The sequence below is a fragment of the Dendropsophus ebraccatus genome, chromosome 1, assembly GCF_027789765.1.
Source record: "Dendropsophus ebraccatus isolate aDenEbr1 chromosome 1, aDenEbr1.pat, whole genome shotgun sequence".
NCBI classification, from domain to species: Eukaryota; Metazoa; Chordata; class Amphibia; order Anura; family Hylidae; genus Dendropsophus; species Dendropsophus ebraccatus.
In genome coordinates, this window is record NC_091454.1 from 26,351,080 (window position 1) to 26,364,216 (window position 13,137).

Here is a 13,137-nt window from a genome sequence, read left to right on the forward strand (position 1 = left end):
ATGGGATATACTTGTATACTTACTCCCCATGAACTTGACTCCTCTATATGCACTTGGGGAGATTTATCAAAACTGTTTGAGGGGGGGGGGAAAATCACAGTTCAGCTTTATTTTTTACCAGAACGGTTGCAGAAACAAAAGCTGAACTGTCATTGTTAGCTATAGGCAGCTTTGATAAATCTGGTTGAATGATTCTTCTTAGGAAAAGCATATACAATGATTTAAAGGCTTATTTAGGACTAGGAAAAACACAGATACTCTCTTGCAAAAAAAAAAAACAGTGCCACCCCTGTCCTCAGGTTGTGTGTGGTATTATCATTTACCTCCATTCACTTCAATGGAACTGAGCTGAAAAATTACACCCAAACTGTAGACAAGAGTGCAGCTGTTTCTGGAAGAAAGTGCACATGTTTTGTAAGCCTAGATAACCCCTATAAGTCAACCAACCAAAAAAATACCAGTTCTAAGGGAACATATCTAATGTGCATGCAATGGAGTATATACCTCGGAGTGCCTCCATCCAAAATTGTATTGGTACTATATAGGCCTATATAACATGAAATGCATAAAACCTATTTAATTTTAGAGGTTGGAAAAACCATTCTCTGCGGGCAAGTACTATCGGGGGCCATTCTGTTACTATCTCTCTATCTGCAGATCTAAATAGCTGCCATTAGCCTCCGACATGCTGACAATGACACTGAAATAGTGATAGAGCACAGTGGTGGAGGATGAAGGCGTCATTTAGCCTGTCCAACAGCATGCGGCAACATACAAGACATTTCATTGTTAACCAATGGTTTTTAACAATATATGGTACACAATGATTTTATTCAGGAAAAAATTCCACTTTTAATTATTGTTTTATTATGTATTATTATTGTATTATTTTCCTTGGGTATGGGGAAAAAAGACAAGACAAGATTAATACACGACAGGTCATACATTAGCAAATAGTATGTTATACCTTAGCTGGGATCAGGTTAAAGGGAATTTGTCACTAGGTTTATGCTGGCTTAAATGAGGGGAGCATCAAGTAGTGACAGAAATGCTAATCTTACATACATGATTCTTTTAAGCCGTTCTCTTGATATGCAGGAGAATGAGCTTTGTGCTATGCCACTCCTTCTGCCCTCTAAATACAGTATAGACAGACAACTGCCAATTAGCAGCCATTGGGCTGAGTGTGCTGGTGCTCCTGAATATCCAGGACTGCAGAGCATGTGCACATAATGGAGAGGACTAGTTTGTTATTCAGGAGGATATTTCCAAATCAGCTGCACAGAACAATGCAAGTGATACATTATTCTGTTCAGCGTCTAGGTCACTAGTTTATACTATCTTTTCAGGGCGCAGTATAAACCTGCTGACAGAGTCTTTTTAAGGCTTATTAGGAAATAATAGGGGAAATTCATGTGAATAGGGTCTGTTTAGGACCGTTATGTCAAAGGCCATAGGGCGTGCTGTTAAGCACATCTCTAAATGTTATGAACAGCCCAGACAAGATGGCTACTCCCATAAAAATGTCTAAAAAAAAAACTGTCCAGAGTACTTCAGATATAACGGGAATATATTCAAATGCCAAAGATTGGTTGTAATTCAGCCTAATATTCCAGTGATATCTAACACAGCAGGGCAGCACCTTTTCTTTCTTTGTAGAGCTGGGACTCTTTTGGCACCAGTCCTCATCTGGCACTGACCCTGGTACATAGAGGTCCCTATTGGGGCAAGGTTGTAATTTCCACACTGTTATGGTCCAGGCTCGTACATCTGTTTTTCTAATTTACGATAAGCTCCTATAAGCTCCTGTAGATTCCTTCAGGAAGACAAAGGACCAAATGAGAAATGCAAATGTCTTTGACTTTTGTTCATCGAAAGATAAAGACAAATCGTTTTACCAGAAAACCACACAACAAATATACTATGAAAAGTCACATAAAGTCGTATAAAAACTGAGTGTCAGCATCGGGATAGAACGTTTCTCTAATTCTCGATATAGTATGTATTTTTTCAGCAGGTGGTAATGACATTGAGCCATGAATAGGATGACCCATGGGCATAGCTGGGAGGGGGCCTGGCTGGTGGAGCATGTGCGCTGGGTGTCAGGGGAAGCTATAACTGACTCTAGGATGACTTATATTGGATGCCTTTTTTTAAATTTTTTTTTACTAATACCTTCTGTAGAGTATGCGTTAATGTTTTAAGGTACACAATACTTTAGTGAGTGTCAGGGAATTTTTTTTAATTATTTTTTTGGGGGGGTCTTCTTAGGTCTGCGTCAACAAGAACAACTTTCTCGCCTACACTCTCATTTTCTATATTCACCAGTGTTTGAATTTTTTCCATTTGTGTGTAACAACTTTTTGTGCTAAATGAATTCATCGAGGGCTTTTTTAGATCTTACCTCACTTTGGTGCAGTATCTTGCTGGAGTCTCTGTAGAAATACAGCAGGGTCTTCCTCTACTGCCAGGGGTTGATTCAAGAAGCCCCTGCCTATGTTCTGCACACCCTTAAAATAAATTAGAATAAAACTACTTGGTAGAGGTAAAATGATGATGGGCCAAGCAGAAGGAATACAGATTTAGAAAAAAAAGTGTAACAAATCACATAACACATGTATCATTTTGTATTATTATACCCCTAGTAGTAAGGAATTGGGCTATACATCATACCTGGCTGGGGTAACAGTATACAAAAGGTCCGTGATATTATAACCAATGGTAGGTTTAAAGAAGAACTCCTGGAGTTCATGGAGCCTTAAAAGCAAAAAAATTATGCACACTCACCTGTTGATCCCCCACCACTGCATTTCCAATGGTGCCCAAGTCTGTGTACTCCAGAGACTTAAAGTGTCACTGTCGTATTTTTTTTCTGTTGTTGTTGTTGTTGTTGCAGAAATCAATAGTCCAGGCGATTTTAAGAAACTTTGTAATTGGGTTTATTAGGCAAATATGCCATTATCTGCATTCAAAAAGACTTTCCCCAGGTCCCCCCCTCCCCCTCCTCTCTCTCATTCACTGCTCATTATCAGGAAATCTCGACTCTTTTACATCAGATGTGCCCTATGTAACCTATGGAGAGTGGAGGGGAGAGGAGGGAGATTAGTCGCCAGTAAGAGAGGTCAGTGCTGACTTCAGATGAGATAGCCCGGTGATGTAGCTTTAAATTAACTCTTTGTTGTCCTGTTTTGGTGCCTCATGTCCCTCAACTCCTCCCCTCTCCATAGAGAACCATTAAGACAGGGGGAGAGCTTCAAACTGCTTTTTCATGATAAAAATGCATTTAACTGCTAATAAACCCAATTACAAAATTTCTTAAAATTGCCTGTACTATTGATTTCTGCAAAAGAAAAATTAAACGACAGTAACACTTTAAGATTTTTTTTTTCTGCTAATACATTGCGTTAATAAAATTATATTACTTTGTAGTTTTTTATCCATATACACACTTCCATTAGAAGAATCTATCCTGCTGATATCTCCCTATTGCGCTGGAGGTGCCGAGGATGAAGGTATGTCTCTTACCTTCATCCTCTACACCGTTCCTGTGTACTTAGTCATCTACTTCACAGTCTGGTAAGTCCGTTTGGTGCACTGGGGCACTGGTAGGAGCACTGTCTGACTGGTCCACCCCTTCTAATGATAATAAATAGAGCGAGCCTGGGGTGACATACTTACATGGGGTTGGTAAGATAACCCCTTTAAGACAGGAGTGTCTATTGAATCTAGTGCCTACCAGTTTGGCTCCCTTGCAGATTTGGTCTAATTAATAAAAGACCGGACAACCCTATTTTACTATTTGACTGACAGCAAACAATCTTTTTCCGACAATTATAGGTGCATTCTTCTTCTAGCATTGCCTCTACTTTTTTAAGACAAATTATTAAATCTCTGCACTCTCTAGAGAAATACAAAAAGGTTCACATGAGGTCACACCGTGATGTGTGTATCAATGCGTCTTCTCTCTGATTTCTACATTTTGTTTTATCTTGAACTGGTTTACCTCTCATGGGTTTCCTCTGTACTTGGTTAAAATATAGAAGAAAATGTCACGGATTTCAATGTCTGTCATCGGGTCGTCTTGTTATTTAATAGATGACGGTCAGTGGCTGGAAGCTGGGACGCCATCATTATTCCAAACAGTCAAGTTTGCAAGGACAAACAATGTTAAGGTCTCCAATGTTACATTAACTTTTTTTTACCAATATTTTTATATAGTTTATGTTTATGAGGAACAGAAAACATCAATTTTTCTTCCGGCAGTAGACAACTCCATTTGAAGGTGACCTTGGAGCCAATACGTTGGCAATGGTTTTGTATGGCAGCTATCACAAATCAACAGTTAGACTTTATTGATGATACTATATTATGTGTGCAATGAAGGTTTTAGCTATGTTCACACTACGTAAGCCTCCGGACGTAGCGCGATCCGTGAATAAGCGGCCGGAGACTTATGTAGTTTGCGTACAATGTAAAGTATACGATGTACAGCGGCACAGTTCACACTACGTAAGAACTTACGCGAGGATCGTATGCAGCGCCGTAAAAAATGAACCAGACCATTGTTTGAGGACAAAAATGCCGTAACTTACGCCCGTAGCGTAACATGCGGTCCCGCACGTAGTGGTGATTTCTTCATTTTTCAAGCTTTTTGTGCCGATCCAAAAGGTTCTGTGGGGTGTCCGGGGCTAGGCGAAGATTTCCAAGTAAAAGACCGCTACGTAGGGCGCTCAGGAAGCATAAGTAGACTGCCGGCGTAAGTTCGCGCTCCGTACGTAGCCGGCCGCAAGTAGTGTAAATCCCCGGCCGGAGTTTAACGCGTATATGTCCGGCCGCGAAGATATGCGTCCGGACATATACGCAGTGTGAACATAGCCTTAAAGTGGATATGCCTGTGTTTCGTGTGAAGGCTTTTTTTTTTCAGTAGACCTAAGTTTAGCAATTAGAGAGGAATAAATCAATTCTAAACAACTCAAGTTTGTTCCAAGTTTCCTAAAAAAAAACTACTGGGAGTCCAATTTTTTTTTAAGCTTTCATTCAGACAAATAGCTAATTTTCACATAAGGAGTTATGATACAGGCGTAACTCATTCTGTGCGAGGTGGGGGTCCCTGCTCCTGTACATACTTTCCCCGGTACCCTATGCTATTGGTGTTGGGTGCCACAGAAAGTATGATTTAATAGATACCCCCACCATCTATAGTGGATTATGAGATCCTGTGTTACCTATATTATCTTAATAATATAGATGTTATCATTGATTATAATCCTGTCTTCTTATAATTATAAGATGACTGCAGATCATACTCTACCTGGAAACACCACAAGCTGAAAAGTACCAGGAAGAGTCAATCTATTGTAAGTGCTTAAAAACCCCTTTAAGCACTTACAATAGATTGACACTTCCTGGTACAATCCTGTCTGGGGACACTTTTTTAATACATGGCTATGGAAATGTTAAAAATAAAAAATAAGCCATACTCACCCTATCCACAGAGCTCCTAATCACTGTCAGAGGCGGGACACTACTGTGCCCAGTGATTGGCTGAGTGGGCGGGACTTGCTGGGATGACTCGTCTCAGAAGCAGGATGAAGCAATGATGAGCACGGGCCGGGTATCATCAGACAGGGAGCTTTGGGGATCAGGTTAGGTGAGTATGACTGATTTTTTTATTTTTTTTTTATTTTACATTTAATTTACTCAAAAAAAAACAGAAAAGAGAAAACAAAACACAGAAAACCTCCACAAATCTACTAGTCTGAATTAGTACTACAACAGGTGTATCTACTACTGGTCTATTCTTCAAAACAATTTCAATTGCTGAGACTATATATCACACTAGGACTCTTATGTTCCAGCCATATACAGCATATATATCCCCCATACAGCTGGTGATAAATGGTTTTCAATAAAAAAAATAAAAAAAATAGTTCAGCCACTATATCAATAAACATGATTTATATCACGAGGCATATAATCAATCCTGTCCGATACAAACATCCATCTGCATTACGCAACATATGATCCCAGTATTGCGCTAATAAAATCATATTATGAAGGACGAAAAAATAAATAAAATGTATGAAATCAACCAGAACTGTGATTGTAACCACTAGACATATAGTAAGATGCATGTATTATGTCTAGTAATAAGTGGGGGATCGATATTCTATGAATTAACTATGCTGCCAAATCCCCGAAGGCCTCATTACCTAAAGGTTTGAAGCGTGAATGTATAGAAGGCAAAGGTTCATGTGTATGGTGCAATGTATATTACCACTTTAAGACATGGATGCACTAGTCCATCCATGTAAGAATACAATATTACTGGCTGAATTATTTTTTTTTTTAAGTAAATAGAGACAGAGTAGAGAATCCAGTTAGCACTTGGTCCTTGGTCTGGTTTATCTCCCCATTTCTTAATACTATTTTGATTTTATAGCATTAAATCCTAGGGTTTATACCCTTATATATTAGCTACAGCCCAGAATAGTTTCAGTAAGTCTCTTTTGCTGTGAAAAAACAGACAGTCCATTGGTTTAATGCATATAAGGGTTGTCTGAAAAAAAAAAGCTGCTGTGTGATGTTACTTCGAGGTGGTATGCAGGACCAGATTGCTCAGCCAATCAGTGACTGAGGCAGGACACCACTGGGTCCATTGATTGGCTAAGCGGGCAGGTCTAGTGAGGATAGGACACCACAGAACCTGGAAGAATTGGAAACAAGTGGGAGACTGGCAGTGTTGGCATGGCAGCTAAGATAAAACCGAAGGAGATAAGTATACAGTTTATTATTTTTACATCCTCAGTCCTTGGGGTCACACCAACTTAAAGCCAATGGACCAACAGGTACATCGCTATGGTCTTTTTACATTACAGACTGGCGCTGGCACGAGCATGCCAGTGGCCCTTGTTGCCCCGCCGGTCTATTCCTGAACACCGGCCAGGCATGACGCACTGAAGGCCAACAAAAGCTCCTCGCCTCTGTGAATCAATGGAGCCGCATAACAGAGGGGAGGTAAGATCATCAGGTACATTCGCTTTAAAAAGAAAAAATAGAAAATAACACAGGTACGTACTCCTATCCCTACCTGTTTTGTCTGAAAGTGGATAGGTCCTTACTACTATATTTTCCAGGTTTCCACCTTAAAGCGGCACTATCAGCAGGTTCTTCCCAGAAAACCTCACCGATGCTCGCCGGCCCCTAGCAACGCCCTAAATGCTCTAATGCAAGTAATTTGCATAAGAGCATTTAGCGATTTTAGAAACAATGCGGGGGCGTACAGGGGTGAAACTAATGGCGATATACTACTGAGGGACACAGCTACTGCGGCATATCAGCAGGTTATCTGGGAAGAACCTGCTGATAGTGCCGCTTTAACACACACAAAATGCCTGATGAGTCAATGACTACATGAAGATCCAGGATAACCATGGGGGGGGGGGGGACGCAGTTTTTGAGAAGACAAGTGAATACTTGAACCAAAGAAATTAGCATAACTAAAGTTGTTCCCTAGAAATCCTGTACGGTACTGGTTGTGGCAACATTGGTGACATATGTGCAACATGTGGCCCCTATGTGTGTGGGTTATACCAGTACCACTCACCTCAATGAATAGAGACTCCCACACACTTGCACAGGGGCCTTTGTGGTGTCAGAGGCCTCCCCCACATTCTCAGAAAGAAATCAGGGCAAAACTGCAGCCAGGAGACAATTCAGTAACATAAGAGAACATACTGAAGGACCTTATCATGTGACAATGATGTCACCACAGGTCCTTTACAGGCTGCATTATGGAGGAAATGGACTAAAGCTAGTGCCGCCATAGTTATATTGGGTTGGGGGTGCCCAAGCATGGTGAACAGCCTGGGGCCCATGGTAAAGTTAATCCGCCCTTGCATAAAATGCATAAAACTTTGATTAAGCTATTACATAATAGCGGAGGAAATAATTACTAGTGCAGTAGTCTGGAAATGATGAAGTTCTAAGTATCCACTTGACCGCTGCTCATTTTAGTCAGGCAGATTCTATTTTAGCTACTTCATATCTATTTCAGAGCTATAAATGATTCATAGTATTTCAGAATATGGTAAAGGTCTGCCATAATGGCGGGGATTTTTCATGCCCGTCACCCGAGGACCGCACATTTACTACCATGTGGCATTCAGAACATTTTGCTTTACGCTGTCAGCTTAGGATATATGGCTTCTTTCCTTGTTCACTATCAATAGGAAACTTTTTATTTTGTGGAGCTGAGGAGTTTTCTTTTGGAGTTGTGTTGTGCCCCTTCTCCATGCCCCCTCCTCTTTCTCAGCATGGATATCATACAAGAGGATGAGAAAGTGTAAGCTGATCCCCTCCTGCTCCTTCTACTCTCACAGCATGATGCTCACACAGACACTAAAGATGCCTATACTCCTTCAATAACTGAGTTATCTCTCCCATCCACTGTACAATTGAGAGTTTATGTGTTCTCTATAGGGATATCAGGAGTAAATTGCAGCGAAACGGATTTGGCAGCAGCTTATATGTCCAAGAACAAAGGGGTCGGGCAGTGAAATTCCATTACCCCTCTATTTCTTCGGACATCATCTATCGGTGGAGTTTCAAGAGACTCCCAGACACTACAAACTGACAGCTGGCAGGTTGCACTGACATAAGTATAAGTGTTTAGGGACCTTAAAAGTGATTATTTCTATTTAAAAATCTCCAGTCTTTCAGTACTTATCAGCTGCTGTATGTCCTGCAGGAAGTGGTGTATTCTTTTCAATTTGACACAGTGCTCTCTGCCGCCACCTCTGTTCATGTCAGTAATTTTCCAGAACAGTAGCAAATCCCCACAAAGAAAACCTCTCCTGCTCTGGACAGTTCCTGACATGGACAGAGGTGGCAGCAGAGAGCATTGTGTCAGACTGGAAAGAATACACCACTTTCTGCAGGACGTACAGCAGCTGGGAAGTATTGGAAGACTTGAGATTTTTAAGTATATGTAATTTACAAATATTTATAACTTTCTGGTACCAATAATAATAATAATAATAATAATAATATAAATTATATATATATATATATATATATATATATATATATATATATATATATATATATATTATAAATTATATATATAATATAAATTTAAATATAAATTTACCTTAGTGAGAAAAGAAGGTTAAATCTGCCCTAAAAAGGGAAATGTTTTCTTCTACATCCTGATTCGCAACATTAAAACAAGAAACTTACAATGTTACTTTGTTCTAAGAAATCGTCCTCCCGTTCCTGCTGTGACCAGCTCCTGTGGTGTATATTCTGCAGATTCCCAGTTCTTGGTACAGAAGCTTAGTTGCCTCTGAAGACAGAAACCCATCCCCCAATACAGGGAGTATGTCTGTTTCACCATATACTTTGTATTGGCCATGTATTTACCTATATGTTCCCCCCCTTCCCTCGCCCCATACAGTCAATTCTTTTAATCTTCCTTTAATACTAAGATTCCCTTTAAGTTTTTTTTCTTTGTATTTTTCCAGCTCCAGGACATCCTTTATGGTAACTAGCACAGAACTGAGCATCATACTCCAGATGAAGCCGCACCAAAGCTTTATAAAGCGGTAATATTATATCCCTGTCCCGTGAGTCCAGGCCTGTTTTAATGCATGACAATATCCTGCTGGCCTTAGAAGCCGCTGACTGACATTGAGTGCCATTCTGTAGTCTATGATCTACATTAGAGATGAGCAGAACTCCAGCATGCTCAACTCCGATTGTTCACCATTAGTGATGAGCGAATACTGTTCGAGTGAATAGATATTCGATCGAATAGTAAGGTATTCGATCTATCGAATATTATCGAATAGTTCGCAGAATATTCGATAAATATTCGATAAGCGTTCAAATCCCCCAGCTTCCGGTTTTTACCTCCAAGTGGTCGAATAGATGTTTTTTAATAATCGAATACTTGTTCCCATAGACTTTATTGGGATCGAATATTCGGGAGAAATTCGTACGAATATCGAATTTTCGAATATTTCACTATTCGCTCATCACTATTCACCATTCAAATTCCGGTGGCTAAAGAAGTTGGATGCAGCTCATCTGATGTCTTCACCAGATCAGGCACACTGACCTTGCTGTGCACTGGGTCGGCTCTCCTGCAGAGTCCACTGAGCCAATCAGCAGCTGAGGTGGAGTCCTGCCTCAACCACTGATTGGCTGAGCTGACACTGCAGGAGCCTAGCGTGCTTAGTGTGCCTGGGTCTGGTGAAAACATTGGGTGGTGAAGATGAACTCCCTCTCCCCCCACCCTGCATTGCACCCACCAAACGAAGAAAGGGGCTCACTTCTTTACTTTACAGACTTTATAGATGGCTTCTTATACTTAGCTGGGGCTTAGTGTTAGCTGGTAAAAGGATTAACACTAGTGATAAGCGAATAGTGAAATATTAGGATATTCGATATTCGTACGAATATCTCCCGAATATTCGAATATTCGATCCCATTAAAGTCTATGGGAACAATTATTCGATTATTAAAAAACATCTATTCGACCACTTGGAGGTAAAAACCGGAAGCTGGGGGATTTGAACGCTTATCGAATATTTATCGAATATTCTGCGAACTATTCGATAATATTCGATAGATCGAATACCTTACTATTCGATCGAATATCTATTCGATCGAACTATATTCGCTCATCGCTAATTAACACTAACCCCCACATTAATAGCCCAATACCCACCATCACAGGGGTACTGTTAAGAGCTGGATACCAATAGTGCTCCTGGAGTGGGCGGTGGCAGGATAGTATTGTTAGGCTGGGAAGACCCAAAATAAATGGCCTTCCCCACCATCATATTACTAGGCTGTTGCTGTTGTTTCTGCTGTTGTCCTGCCTCAGCTGCTGATTGGCTGATTGATTGCAGAGCGAAGAAGATAGAAGACACCATACCCCAGGAGGATAGGGGTCTTCTAGATTGGTAATTGTTTACTGGGCCTATTACACAGCTCAATAATTGTTTGGCAAGGGCTGCACGGACATCATTTGCAATGTCTGTTCAGCTCTTGCCCTAAAATGTTATATCCAAGAAAAGCACTTGATCCAGCACGTGCAGAGAACGATGCTTTATTGTAGTCCATAAAAGAATTACAGAAACACCAATAGTGCAGGGACCCCACAGACATCAAACATGTTTCAAGTGTAATCACTCTCTTGATCACCTAAAATGTTATACATTACCTATACACGCTCTCAGTGTTCTTCTGCTCTCTTCTTGCTTCCCGGAGCCCCCGCTGTTGCTTCAGAGCCGTCACTGAATTCACAGGTGCTCAGCCAATCATTGTCGGGGACTGCCATGGCCAGTGATTGGCTGAACGCCCTTTCAGTTCAGAGACCACTCTGAAGCTACAGCGGCGGCTCTGGGAAGCAAGCAGAAGAACATCATGCCCATTGATTTCAATGGGGACTGGATTGGGGTCCAGTTTCTTATTTAATCTGGCTTAGCGAACTAATTTTTTTTCAATTTGGCTGAACCTGGCGTACCTGAATACCCATGGGTAAATACTAGTAGTACTGAACTCTGGGGTTCACCACTTTAAACTGGGAACCATTCAGAGTAGGAATCATTGACCACCACTCTCTGAATATGGTCCTTGAAACAGTTTTCAATCCAAATTATACTACTGTCTAAACCTATAGACTTTATTCTATAACAGACAGAGACAAATGCCTTTATTAGGTCCAAAAACACTGTATCATTACTCAACTCGAATAAGACTTGTGACAAACTTTCTTATATTCACAAGTTCTAAGAGTTAACAAAACAATATTCTGAATGTCTTTCTCAAGACTCTTCAATCAAAAGCGGAAGATGACAGTACAGGGTACTAACTTCTCCCGGAGCCAGTGATAACGCTTACTGGCAGCCCTGGCTTTTCTCCATTGACTGCTGGATACATTGCATTGCTTTGGGACATTAATCCCAGCAGTGTAGCCTTCATATAAATTATACTTAATATTCTATTGTTTCTGACCGGATCCTGACCTTGCCTTTAGCTTTGTTTTTGCATTCGGCTTTTATCTTACTCCTTGGATTAGTTACTTGTTACCTGTTTTTCTACTCCTGGTTCTGAACCCTGGTAGGTCCTCTATGTTTAATTTTTCTAAGGGTCCTTTTAGACGGGCCAGTTAGCGGCAAGCAACAAACCCGACTGGCAACAATAGTCAAGTGAAAAAAATCTTCAGTAGTAGCGCACACATCTTTCCATGTAAACAGGAATTTGTGGGCAACTATGAAGAAGTTTATAGGCCACCAAAATTACGCAGGAATTTTTTTGGGTAGGCCGGCCACATTTTTTGGTTGATCTTTGGTTGATTCTGCAAATGAGTGCTGCTCACATTTGTGGCCTACATCAGTCAGTGTAAAAAGGCTCTTAGTAAAGCATAGTGCACAATTGACCATCGCTGTGCTTGATCAGGCTTGATGCTTTTTTGCACTTTGTGATGCTCAGTAAAGGTGGCCATACACCTTCAATAACTGACAGACGATCTGTTAGGACTAGGTTACTGGACAATAAGAGACAGGTGAGGCCCTGGCACTGACACCCGCCCCACTGTTCCTGGCTAATTCCTTTGACTGTCCTAGTGGCAGCGGACAACTGGTTGACCGTCCTTAGCCTATGCAGGTAAAACACAGAACACAGACAAGACAATACAAAATACAATAAATCAGGGTCAGGGGAGTAGTCAAGAGTTAAAGTCAGTATCACAATGCAGGAACAAGTGCTAGGTTAAGATAACACTCACAGAATGAGGCTCTATCACAGGCAAATGAAGTAGTGAGGGGAGTGGTTAAATGGAGGCTGGAGTCTCAGTCCCAGGACATGGTTGGGGACCTAGACTCCACCCCTCCACCACATACTGGAGCTGACTGGTGGTGCCAACCGCCAGTCAGCATCATCCTAATGTAAAACACCTAAACCGATTATCTGGGGGCGGTGAAGCCCCAGCCGCGGTAACATTCAAACATTAGCCAGTGCGTCCCTAACAACCTGGCTGGCCAGTAGCTAGGGACACCGTCAGCGTGCTCCCTGCACCCAGCTGGAGCGGTTGCCAGGGATGTCATTAGCGTTGCCAGAGAGCCGGCC